Source organism: Anser cygnoides, chromosome 10, assembly GCF_040182565.1.
Source record: "Anser cygnoides isolate HZ-2024a breed goose chromosome 10, Taihu_goose_T2T_genome, whole genome shotgun sequence".
NCBI classification, from domain to species: Eukaryota; Metazoa; Chordata; class Aves; order Anseriformes; family Anatidae; genus Anser; species Anser cygnoides.
The window spans coordinates 6,932,758-6,945,790 of record NC_089882.1 but is presented as its reverse complement, the minus strand read 5'-3'; the positions used below and the strand labels follow the sequence as shown (position 1 = coordinate 6,945,790).

The 13,033-nt window shown below is 53.2% G+C and overlaps 1 protein-coding gene across 17 annotated transcripts in view; it reads right to left on the bottom strand.

The window, feature by feature from the left end:
* The window catches only part of FOXP1 (forkhead box P1), a 371,023-nt gene that overhangs the window by 85,925 nt on the left and 272,065 nt on the right, over window positions 1-13,033 (bottom strand). The window contains exon 1 of one of the 17 annotated variants that reach the window (XM_048070193.2): window positions 164-487. The exons of the other annotated variants lie outside the window; for them this stretch is intronic. The gene's annotated coding sequence lies outside the window, so the exon portion shown is untranslated. Of the gene's footprint in view, window positions 1-163; window positions 488-13,033 lie in introns of those variants that run through there. 17 annotated transcript variants of the gene reach the window in all.

Below are 13,033 nucleotides of genomic sequence, written 5' to 3'. Positions count from 1 at the left end.
CGAGCCCCGCTCCGCCCCGCGGCTGTCGCGAGCGGAGCTGTCACGACAGCGGGGACGAGCCGGCAAGTCAAGCCGGGAGCCGGCCGCGCAGCCTGGGGCCGGCTTTCCGCGCTCTTTTCCGCGAGTTTCGGGCTCCCCCAACCCCCGGCCCCGGGGCACCCACCTGGGCTGAGGCGGCGGCGGCGGCGGGCGGCGCGGGGCGCGGCGGGCCATGGAGCGGGCGGAGCGGCGCGGAGGCTCCGCGGGAGGAGCGGCGGCGGCGGGCCCTGCTCGCGGGCTGGCGCCGCGGAGCCCCGGCGGGCGGGCAGGGAGGGAGGCGGCAGGGAGGGCAGGCAGGAGGCAGGCAGGCAGGGAAGGGAGGGAGGGAGGCAGGCAGGAGGCAGGCAGCCGCCCCGCCCCGCCCTGCGCCGCCGCCGCGCACAGCCCGCCCCGGAACGGGGCACCCCCGGGCGCGGCCTTCCTCCTCCTCCTCCTTCTCCTCCTCCTCTCTTCCCGCTGCCCGGCCCGCCGCCCTGCCGCTCGCCCGAGTGTTGAGCAGCCCCCCCCCGCTGTTGGATCTGCTCGGGGAGCACGGAGTGTCAGCCCGCGGGGAGCTCCGCGGGGCGGCCCCGCGCCCGCCGCAACTTTCTGCTCGCTCCGGGAAAAGTGCCTTCGCCGCCCCTCGGACGGCTTCACGGCTCTCCGCCAACGGCTCTGCCTCCGAGGGCTCGAGCACGGCAGGGTTTCAAGAGCGGGAGGTGAAAGAGAATGAAGTAAAATAGAACAAAATAGAACGAAATGAAGTGAAGTAGATAAAATAAGATAAATAAAATAAAATAAAATAAAATAAAATAAAATAAAATAAAATAAAATAAACAAAGTGAAATAAAACAAAACAACGTCAAGAAGCCTCTGTCAGGAGCCCACACCAAGCCAGGCTGCTGTGCCCGGCCTGCACACAAGAACACCTTTTCCCCCTCTCCCCTACCGAAGCAGAGGGGAGTTAACCCCAGGGCGCCAGGATGCTCAAAGCCAGCCCGGGACGAAGCCCCCTGCCCCACACAGCCCCACATACCCCTCACAGCCCCACACACCCCTCACAGCCCCTCGCGACCCCGCTCCCTGCCGCTGAGGCAGCCGAAGCCTCGAGTGTGGCGCTAGGCAAGGCCTGGGCCCGCGGCACCTCAGCACGGTGGGCTGGCAAGGCGGCGTCGCACACAGCCGGCTTCCTCAGGCCCCATCAAACACTTCTCGGGTCCCCCGGAATTCGACGCGCAGACAAAACCTGCCGTTGTGCTGTCTCCAAGCCACACGCCGCTACCGGCCCCGCAACCGCTCTTCTCTTGCCCAAAAAACTCCCGCACCGTCCGCTGTACCGCAGGCAGCGGTTCCCTCCCGCTATTTCAGTTTGGGCTTGGCATTTTCACCCGCCGTCCGAGCACACGAGTGATGCAGACGGTTCCTTCGCACGCACGCAGCTGAAGAGCCCGAAGCCACCACGCTCCCCAGGCAGGCGCGTGGTTTATTTGCGGGAGTCAGGGGCTGAGAGACAATAGCCCCATTAGTTATGCTGCTAAAGAGCCGCACAAGAAGCGAAGACAAAGGACCCAATTTACTGACAACTTGTGATCCGACGGTAAATGGGATGCGATACGGATTGCTTTGCACCCTAAAGTGTTTTCGTGTCAGATAACAGATTTATTAATGGGATTTTTTTTCAGGTCACAAAAATGTGACCCCACCCTCTTATGAATATTTAATAAGGGACTAAGGGCATCTTTTCCAAGACCCTAAATCTGCCAGAAACAGCCCAGATGAATCGGACACGCCGGCCTCTCGAAGCAGCAGGCCCCCAGCAGGTCAGCAGGCAGAGGGCACAGGCACCACGGCCCTGCGTGTGCATTACGTGGCTGCGCAGGAAGCGAACAAACACGCACGCCCTCCAACACTTGGGACGTTTAATAATAGCACAAACCAGTAACGCATGCCACGAGCTCGTAATAATTACTGCTTGCGCTAAGAGAATCCCTCCTGTCCGGGACTTCAAAGTAATCCCAAGCAACCCTGGCTGCTTTGGGGAATGCATCACCAATACGCGGGCTTGGACTTTTTGGTGGCATCTCTCACGGACCACCTCCTGCTCCCTGGTTTGGGTGCGAAGGGCAGCCCTGCGGCCACGATGCCAACCGGCCCAGAAAGCTGCCGAGCTGCTTGCTTTTCCTCAGCACGGACCTCTCGCCGCCCGCAGCACGAAAAGCCAGCACCCTCCTTCTGCCCTCAGCTCTGACCGACCGCGTGCCTATGGACTGAGCTCCACCTCGGGACATTTCTAACCACCAAGGGGCTGCGCGAAGCTCACGACGCTGCTCTAGGCACTCGTTCCCCTTCCCAGGGCAAAGAGCAGCGTGACGTGGTCCTGCCAGACAGGAGCAGAAGCACAGCCCCAGCTCTGGTACCACCAGCGCTCCTCAGCCTTGGGCAAGTCACCCGGGGAGTTTGTTTTCCGAAACGGCCGCTCCGTAGGCGACGGCCTCCTTCTCACCTGCAGAACGGGGATAATGCTGCTCCTTTCGGGATCTTCTCTAGGCCAATATTTGCAAAACACTCAGAACCTGAAAGGTGCTGCCTAAGCACTGAACGCTGGCCACAGAGCCTGCAAGCAGTATTTTTAAAGCATTTTATGCCCTTTCATATAAAAGCTTCTTACCTGCAAGCTCAGCCAACATCTGCTGCGGGCTAAAAACTTTGGTCTATTCCCTTAGTAACGGAGATGGTAGCACTCGCTAAGTAGGGTCACCATGAAATATAACGCAGTTCTCAGCCAGCAAAATATTTTAAAAGACCAAGAAGGACCATAAACTCCCACTTTAATTCCATTCAATTATGGAGAGCCATCACAGACAGAGACAATCGGATCTGACAAGGATGTTCAAAACAGAAGACATCCACCAACAAATTAAAAATAACAGGGAAGGAGCGTGGCAGCTACTTGGCTCTGCAAGATCTGATTCGAGTTAAGTGGCAGCATCAACACCTAGGTAAAAAAAAAAATCACCAGTGTATAGCACGGATACAAGGCTCCGAGGTCCGAGCCAGCACAGCAGCTTAGGATTGCTGCTGAAGATGAGAATGGCAGAAGAAATGGCTGTGCTGTGCCGCTGCCCCCGTGCCCGCCTCCCTCGCAGACTGCCACCGGCACCCATCCCCGCGGAACTGCACGCGGGCTGCAAACGCAGGCAGGGAGGGGCGGCCGGTTTGAAAGCCAGCTGCTGTTTGCAGTTACAAGGGAAAAAGGCGTCTCGGATACTATTCCCACTGCTGGATCCCCAGGCCCATTTTTGTGGGGTTAAATCACATTTTCCTGTTTTGAGACTGCTGCATTTTCCCTTGCTGCTGTTTGAAAGACCTACGAAAACAAATGGGGAAAACAACTGACTAAACAGGAAACAGTGAAACTTATTATCCACCAAGTGCTGAGAAAAAGTACTAAGTAAACATTTTTTTGGGTCGTTTTTATTAATCTTAGCTAACACCCTCATGGTAAAGTATTTTCAGGCGGAAAAGTGAATTTTAGGCTGACGGTGCCTCTGCCAAAAGAGAACACCAAAGCAATTAACATTTCAGTAATGTTTGCGTCTGTTGCACTTCTTTTTCATGTGAAACTGTCGTTTTCCTTATTGCCCTGCAAATCCTGCACGAAGAAGGCTCTTTAAATCCCCTCAGCATTGTGCAATGGTTTAAATTTCACTTCATGGCATGCTTTAAATTACCATTCACATCTTCATTTAATGCATCATTTTATAATGCCAGTGTTACTAGTTAATTTATATATACACAGCAGGATGTGTCAACATTCAGGTGAGTTATGAATATGATTGTGCAGGAGTTATGGAAGGCATTTCTGCAAAATTACGGTTCCCTCTAAACATAAAAATATTAATAATGAATCAAACATCACAGGTAAACAACAAATTTTATATAATTGCACCCCCCCGTGCTTCGAGATAAATAAATAAATAAAAATGGCAACATTTTCGCTCTGCATTCATATTTGATTGATCTTAATAAATTGCCATCTCCTTTCCTAATAAACTGTAATCTCTTGTTTCCGCCACAAAGTAAAATTTATTAGCACACTCTTCTACCAGCAGGTCTGCATCGCTCACAGCACAGTCTGCAAATTGTTCCAAGTACGCATGGGCATTATTCATAAATTATTTTTGTGCCCCAAAGTACACAATATATTGAAAGGCAATCACCACTAACTGTTCTCTGTTACTTTCCTTAATTACGTGAGATAGCATTTATGTCACGTACAGTAGAGGAAATGCCGCAGTTTCCATTAAAACTCCATTTTTTTGCCACGGGTTGAAACACAGAGCTCACACAGTGAAAACCACAGATGCCTTCCGAGGAGAGGAAATACTGGAGGTGCTATCTGGTAGGAGATGGCAACACCTCTGCTTTAAAAGAGCAACCACTGTATACCAAAATAACCTGCTGGGCATGACAACAGTTACGGCTCCAAGAGGAAAAGTAGGTGTTTTGTCATGATGTTAAAGTTGCCATGGTAAGAAAAGAAACAGAATGAAACATCAACAAAACAAACGTCAATCACGCACGTTTGCCCGTGGAGCGTTAACTCGTCGGCTCCTGGCCACGCCAAACAGATCATCCCCTGTGCTCCCGGGGCGCCCTCCCCGGGCTGGGCAGGGACAGTGGGTGACAGGAGGGGACACGTGTGCTGCCTGGCCCACAACCAGGGGATGGGGCGCTTCTTCACCTCCTCTGACAGCCGCCGCAAGAGAACATCCCTCTGCAACACCGGGCCCACAGCAGGGCACGCGCGCACCCCTACGCGCACCCCTGTGCCGCCACGGACTTGCATTACAACGGGTCTGACGAAATACGGGCCCTTTTACGTGCCAGCGCCCGTCAGCCCACTGCACAGCGTACTCACGCACAGCCTGCGAGTGCCAAACTGTATATTCCGGCCTCTCGGTGAGAATAACCCGGAGTACCGTCGGGCATCTTGCCGTTTTTCACTCCCTCTGTTGGGAACGCGCGGCAGCATATTTTCAATAAAACACCTCCTTAGCAGTAATGGGCCACTGTGCTCACTTCAATGGTCCCCGAGGTTTCATGACACAGTGTATTTAGCTGGCTCTTAGTCCAAGTTTTCCTCCAACATTAGAAGATATATATTATTTTTTTTTTTTAAGAAGGCAGCTAAGGGAAGAACTTTTGCTCATCTTTTCTTTACAGAAGAAAACAGTAAATTTGTAGAGGCACCTGAACAAGAACTACTTGCTACAGAGGTGTTCAGGCACCAGCCCTTATGGTTGGACAGGAGCACGCAGAAACTGAAGCACTGGTGGCACCGCAAGGGGAAAGAGCCTGGAAGCGGTGCTGGGACCTCGCTGCTCCCGGCAGAATGCTGGCAGCATCACCACATGCAGGGAATTGAAATGCCCAAACCCAGCTGAATAACATGACTTCCAAAGCTGGTGAACAGCATCAAAACCAAGAGGACTTTTTCGGTCAGTGGTACGCAGAGAAGCCCCTCAAGATGACTGCTGGTTGCCATACGGGACTGGAGAGCGCCTCCGAACCTCGCCTCCTGAACCACCCGGCAGAGCACGGTGCCACGATCCGTCGCCTCTTCCCAAATAACCAGTATTATAGGACAGGGCTCTCCCCTCCCGCTTCTCTCCTCACGGCAAAGGGGACTCCTGCCTGCAAGCACAGGTTACAACTGACAGCCACTTCCTACCCAGATCCGCCTGTCGCAATCCTTTTCTCCCCCCGAGCCACAAGAAGAAGGACGAGGCCGCAAAGCAGCGGGTGCCCGAGCCGGGAGGGATGCGGCAGCGAAGGGAACCAGGTTCACGAGCCCCAGCAAAGAGAGGGATTTGTCTGGGGCCCCTGCGAACAGATTTGCATTTGCATAGGAAGAGAAAGCGATTCCCCAAAAATCCATCTCTGCGAGCAAAGCTATGCTATTTATGCCGGGTACGGGGACAACACTGCGCTGGCACTGAACGCGGCCGCTTCTGGGGCGGCTGATGGCAGCGGCTTCGCCACGCGGGGCTCCGAAGGAATGCAGGACACCTGAGGCACCAAATCCTTCACTCAAATGAAATTGCAGGGTGATTAAGCAGAGAGAATGTAACTATCCAAACTGTAATTTGGCCAGCACAATGGATCTAACACCCTTATTCTTGGGAGGAAAAAAAAAAAAAAAAAGTACTGTATTTGAAGTTCAAAATCTAATTAACTATTTGAGAAAAAGAATTCGGTTTTAAAAAGAAAATTCCTAACAATATAAAGAGAATTAGTGCCAAAGTTTTTGAAGAACCACATAAAACGGTATGAAAAACGTATGATATTGTAATAATGGGAATGACTGGATTTGCTCAAACGTTCCTTATACCTTATAATACAAGAATAAAATACAGTGTAAATCCTTCTATCTACATAAGTTCCCCGTACAGAAAAATCTCTCCTTTAATAGGTTTACACCTTTAACATGTATTAGTTTGGAAAAGTCCTAGGGTATAATTACACATCTTGGCTTGGCACATTAATAGCTGCTCCCTTCATTTACTGATTTCTTTTACTGGTCAATTTGCTGGTTTACTACGCTGCTCTCGCTGCTCCGTTTCGCAGCAGAGCCGAGCTGGTAAAGCGGGAAGGGTGCGAGGTGGCACAGGCTGGGCACGGCCCTGGGGACACCGATGCTGTCCCCGGGCCGTTGGCTGGCAGGACGCCCCTCGGGGACGTGCCACTTGCAGCCGCGCGTGCCAGCGAGCCGCGGGGCTCGGCCACCGCGCAGGGCAGGTCGCGGAGGAAAGGAAGCAGAGCTGCCCTCGCTTCCTCTCCGATCCGTGCAGAACTAACGCCCTGCGAGCCGAGAAGAAAGCAAGGCGAGCGGGGCTTCGCCGGGGCTTCCTGCCACCTTGCCGAGCGCGGCTCCCTCGAGGCCGGCGTGGCCACCGCGTGCCCCGCAGAGCCGGGCTGGCGGCTGCTGCTGCGCCCGGCCCCGCTTCCTCCCGAGCACGCCGGCCGCCTGCTCCCTCCGCCGGGCATCCCGAGGCTGCCCTTCGTCCCCCGTGCCCAGAGGCGTCGCTCGGTTCCTCCTTTCCTCCAGGCCTTCCCTCTTGGCCTTGCCCCATGTTCTGCTCTCCAGTACCCCGGAGCTCCGTCCCCATCGCTCCTCCGGCAAACCCCATCCTTCCTGCTGGCCCCCGTGCTCCACCTGTCCCTGCCACCCCGTGCCACGGCTGTCCCGCCTCCCCTCAGCGGCCCTGCCCATGGAGAAGGCGAAAACCTCAGCTCCCAGCCCTTGCTCCACTGCTCACCAGGGAAAGGGACCAAAAGAGATGCCCTTCGTCATCTGCCCCCCGCTCCCCACGGGTTCCCTTCGCATCCCAGCGCCAGGCTCGAAGGCGAGGCTGGCGTTCGCAAAGCCTCCGTCCAGCTTTTACGGGTTTTTCAGCAGTTTTAAGAGGGTTTTCTTGTGTTATAGCGGAGCCATTCATTTAATGGCTTTTCAGCACTGCCATTATAAACCAGAACTTTTCAGGTGTTTATTACTCAGCTTTAAAAATTGGCTCTATGCTGAAATTTGGCAAACAAAGTGTCAGCCTAGGAGAAAATTTTATTTTTTGCCAATTTTGTGCTTTAAAAAAAAAAAATAATGACCCCACTTTGGCCTCCATAAAAACGCAGCTTTTGCTGCCTCTGTGACACTGGTGAAGTAACAAGTCAATATTGCAATCCTGCCAGCAGAGCTGCCGTGATTTAATGCCTAAAATTGCTTTGAAGGTGAAGAGTGCTATTGAACTGCTAATTATTAACTATTATTACTGAGCCTGCCACACAACAAGGATGCAAAAAGAAAACAAAGGGAGCACGAATCACCTCTGGAAAAGCAAGGCAGGGAGGGAGCGAGGGTCCGGTGCTGACAGGGACGAGCTGGAAAAGGCAGGGTGGGGCCCTCGAGTCCGCTAAGGAGACAGCGCGAGCCGATACGGAAACGTTGCTTTTCATTTTCCAGGACGGCATTTCAGATACAACAAAAATACAAATGACACCACGGAGCTTGCTCCACGCCAAAGCAATGTAGGATCCACGATGCCAAACCACGCAGGATCAAAACCAGCTTTAAGCCCGGCTGAACTCGGAGCTCAGCAGGGACCTCACGCTGCTCAGCCGGAGCCAGGAGAAACCTGGCCGGGGACTGCGGCAGGACAAAGCCTTGAAGGCGCTGCGGACGGTGACAGGAGCAGCAGACGGGGCAGGAGCAGCACGGGGCAGCTTCACAGCACCGCCTGCCTCTGAGCACCGAGCTGGGGCAGCAGCACCCGCAGCACCGCAGCACCCATCCCATGAGTCCTGCCCCAGCCTGACGTGCCCTGGCTGAAGCACGGGGAAAGTAAACCGTCTCCACTACACGCCTCCCAACCCTTCTTCCATCACCTTCTGAAGGGACTGAGGTTTCAGAGAGGGCGTAATGTCAGGAGTGTTTCTTCCTCCCGGGAAGGGGTGAGGGCAGAGCCCCGGCACGCTCCTGCCCGGGACGTGCCCCCCGGCGGCGCGGTGTCCGAGCAGCCCACCCAGGTCACCGGGGCCGCTTTCCAACGCAGCAAAAAGAGAAAACGATTTATCTTCCTGGCAACTTTCTGCCTGTCTAAGTGGCAGCTATTTAAATACAATTAACAAGCAAATGATTTTAAAATTACAATACATTTAATAAGGCAGCATCACAAACAATTTGCATCTCATTAAAGCGCTCGAAGCAGCAGAAGCAGCCTCCCCAACGGGCTGCACGTCACGGGGGAAATCCAGACCCCGGTGACAGCTCCGGCCACGGGACATGGGCCAGGGGGTGGTGGCAAGGAGGAGCAGTTTGGCCAGTGGCCCCGCAGGGAGCCCTGGCCACGGCTCCCTGGGTAAGGAAGGATGCCACGAGCCAAAGCCTTGATGGAAGTGGGTGTAAAACGAGGAAGGAAGGAAGGAAAAGGGTGGGTGTGTGTGCGCGCATGTGGGATGGGCACGTTTTAATACACATTTGTGAACAAAGAGTTTAAAGAAATTTCAAGCTATTTGCTCAGCTATATGTGTAATTAGGAGTTTATAGATTATGCCGCCACAGATCTTCCGAGATTGCTGCTGGGTTCGGACGCACACGAATTCCCAGGAACCTCTCGTACAACAGTCACATACCGACGCGTGCAGCAGGAAAAGACTCGCACAAGTAACAGCTTTAAAAGCTTCCAACCCACTTTCACCCTCTGTGATCTCCTGCGGTGGGCACATTTAAACCTGGAGGACGCAGCAGCACTTCCCAGGTCACCCCCCCACCTCCCCAAATCCCTTTGGCTCCCTTCAGAGACCTGCTGCCGGGCGGGCAGGGGGATGCTGTGGCGCTCTCCAGACAGGTTTACATGGGGAGCGCTGTGCTGAGAGCCTCCCCCTGGGTCCCATCCAGCAGTGGGACGCAGGCACCGCTTCGTGTGGCTGTGGGCAAGCGCTGCTATCCTTTACATCGGCGTAGGGAAGCCTCCTGTGCCACAGGGGAGGGACCCTCCTGTTCTGTCCATGGGGCAGAGGGATCGGGCACGGCTGGTGGAAAGCCGGCAGGAGGGATGCGGTGCCCGAGGTTTGTGTTAACGAACTCCTAGGTGAATGAGGAAGGCAGCCGAACAGCCTGAATTTCAGCCATCGGAAGGCTTGAAGGAGGCGACTTTCATGAGAGGTCGTCCCTAAAAGAGTCGCTTTTCACAATCCGCGTGAAACGCTGGCACCTTCTGCTAGCAACATACACACCAACCCCACCTTCAATCCAAAAGCTTGCTCCAAGGCACTTGATAAACTGAAAAAGCGCAGTCAATGCTTTCTCTGAAATTCAGCACGAGTTTTGCCATGACCTTTTACTTTCTGTGCCTGAAATCCAACAGCCTCTGGAGCTGCGTGTGACAGTTGTTTAATGCTGCGCAGCACGGTTATATACAACACTGGCAGGAGAGAGCGAGAAAATAGTTTACAATTGAATCTGCAGAGGAAATTTGGGTAAGTTCAATGTAATTATCCATTTGGAAGCTGGCCAAGGGCCGGGAGTACTCAAAGCCACGAGAGAGGCTGTAACAAGTGACCAGCTTTGCTTGTCCTTTGAAAGGCAGCACCTCCAAACTGCCCCGCGGGCTCCCGCACGCGCTGCGTCGGGTCGGAGCTCTGATGTTTTTGGGGGAAACCTCCAGTCCTGCTGCTGCTGGCACTGCTGGGAGACGCGGCAAGGCTACCAGCAGTGGCACAGCCCTCCGATCCCAGTGCCACGCGCCCAAGAAGCCCCAGAGGGCGGGGAGCATCCCCTGGCATCCCCAGCGATGCCAGCCGTGCCTGACACAGGCACTGGGGCTCTTTTTCACTTTATCAGAACGGGATCCTACTGAAATTTTCAGCATTAAGGTTTAAACAAAGACAAAACAGTTATTGCTGTTTTAGCAACCAGACTTCATGCTTTCCTCACGTATGCACGCTTCTTACAATTTTTTTTAGCAGGACCCCTGCCCGTGTCTGCCAGCACGCTATCTCTGCGAACCTGGATCTGAAGACAAGCGTCTTAAGCAAAACAACGATCACTTTCTATGAATTACTGAACATGTGTAATTCATTTATCTGTAATATTGTGCTAAACTCAGCTCCAATTAAACAAATGAAAACACCTGCTTAGCACACATAGATCTTTCCATACCTCAGGGGAAGACCCATCAGTGCGCTCCGTAGTACAATCTGGCTCGTGACACTACACTAACAATGCAGAGCTGGGATTTCTTTTTAACTTTTTTCTTTAAATGTACATAGGCAAGGAGATAAAAAAAAAAAATACAGTGAGATTTTGGGGGAGGAGTAATTTTTTTTTTTTTTTAATATTTCTACCTTTAGCACGTGCAGCCCTGCACTATTCAACCACCCACTGGGGGCTTCTCACGGGGCTGGGCTGAATGATCAGACCCGAGGGCACGCGTCACCCTGGGGACAGCAGCAGAATAAAATGACCTTAAAATGCATGTAACTGGCCCCAGACCTGACGATATTACAAAACGAGGGTGCTGTGGGCACGGCTGGGTGGTTTGGGAGCTGCGGGTGCTTCGCTGAGTGCAGCAGTCGCCGCCAGGAGAGCCTGCCGGATCCCCACCCTGGTTCATTTCCCATTCCTTCCTAACCTGCCCGCAGACAACGCGCTCTCAGCCAGGTCCCCGCAAGAACATGGGCAATGATCCCTCCTGTCCCGCACCCCAGCACGGCCCCGTACCAATTGCTCCAGCCTGAGCTGCTCACACGTGAGCCATCCGCAACACCTCTGCTGCTGTAACTGCTCTGGCTTGAGAGGCACATTAGGAAATCCAATTTCCTGGCGTTTGCAAATGGAAGCGCTTTGGTGGCAAAGCACAGAAGCAAAAGAAAGGGCAACCTACAGGTGTGTGGCGAAAGCAACCAGAAATAAAAAGTGCCCCCATGATTGCTGTATCATCTCGTCCCAGGCATAAGGCTGCTCATGGCTTTTTCTCTTTTTTTGTTTTGCTTTTTTCAGCAAAATCAAAGTTAAAAACTGAAAAGTGTTTTTTGGTTTGGTTTTGTTTTTCTTTCCCTCCTTTTATTTTTTTTTTAAGACAGGGTGGTCCCCTCCGTTCACTCCTGCCGAATTAGCAACAAACCAACAAAACAATTTTGCAGCTGTCACTGCTGCTCTGATGCGTCCACCGTGGGGCTCTCCCAGAAGAAATCGTTCTGTTTTTTCTTTGCAGTAGACACAGCTGAGCGGAGGACTCAAAATGAGCACGCTTTCCAAGCAACGAGCGCAAGGAAAAAATAACAGCGATGGAAGCCATAAACATACCTTCCCCTGGAGGGTCAGCTGTGCGCAACGGGACTTAAAAATACCTTGGCTATGTTCAGCGTTATGCTAATGCTCCTGGTCCCCGAGAAATCCTCAATATTTGGGGGCCACTTTCCCACCACTGCAGCCTGGGGGCCTGTCCAGGGTGGGTTTTGAGCACCGAAATCGTGCCCATCGCTAGCTTAGGGTGAAACCAGCACGGTCGGCTTTTGCTGTACGGTAACTCCACGGATTTTCCGCTCAGTGTGGCTGCTCAAGGGTTAGCAGTTGCCCACTGGGAGGTACTCACTCATGTGCCAATTCATTTGGGCAGCACCCGGGACGGCTGGCAAACAGAAGGGCAACCATCGCCACCACAGCTTTCTCCCTCCTCGTTTTAATTTTTTCACGGAGTATTTCTACCACCTTTCCTGATGAAGAATAACCCACCTGATCGCTCCCCTCCCCTTTGACATGCTTATCCCGCTCCGAATCTGCGAGGTGTAACGCCACCAAGGAAGGTCAGGATTCACAGAAGCTAATGGTCCGCTTTGAGAAGCCGAACAAGAGTCCCTCAAGTGCTGCTGCTGGTGGCACAGCAGCGAGTCGCGACGGAGGGTTAGAAATCTGAAATTAAAATAAACCGCTTAAAACCTGCAGGTACGGGGAGAGATGCAGGAGACTGAGTAAAATGGGACAATCTTTTAACCCAATCAACAAAGTGCTCATTGTTCCAGTCTAAGACAAGTAACGCAGCAATAAATATTGAGCAAAGGAAGTTAACCTGTATCCACAGCCTTTGAATAAACATAGAAGTTAAAAGTAAAATCAATGCGAGGCCTTTGGCTCTTGCCAACTCGTGCTTTACTTGTTCTTGCTCGGCCTTGTTTTTACTTTGGGGGATTTTCTTTGCCTTCCCTCTCGTTATTCACACTTTCCTTTTACACCTCCTTATCACACGACAGAAGGACAAACAGAAGGAACCGCCAGCACAGAACCCATGACACAAGCGGCCGCGCTGCCGGCCCTCCCGGGGGCAGACCAAAGGGGGAAAGGGGCCGAGGCAGCCCCCGGCCCCGCGCAGCCCCCAGCACTAAACGCTCCCGTTAGCTCCTGCTTCTCCTCCAGTGCTTTATCCCCAGCCAGAGAGACAGGTTGCCACGGAGCGCGTTA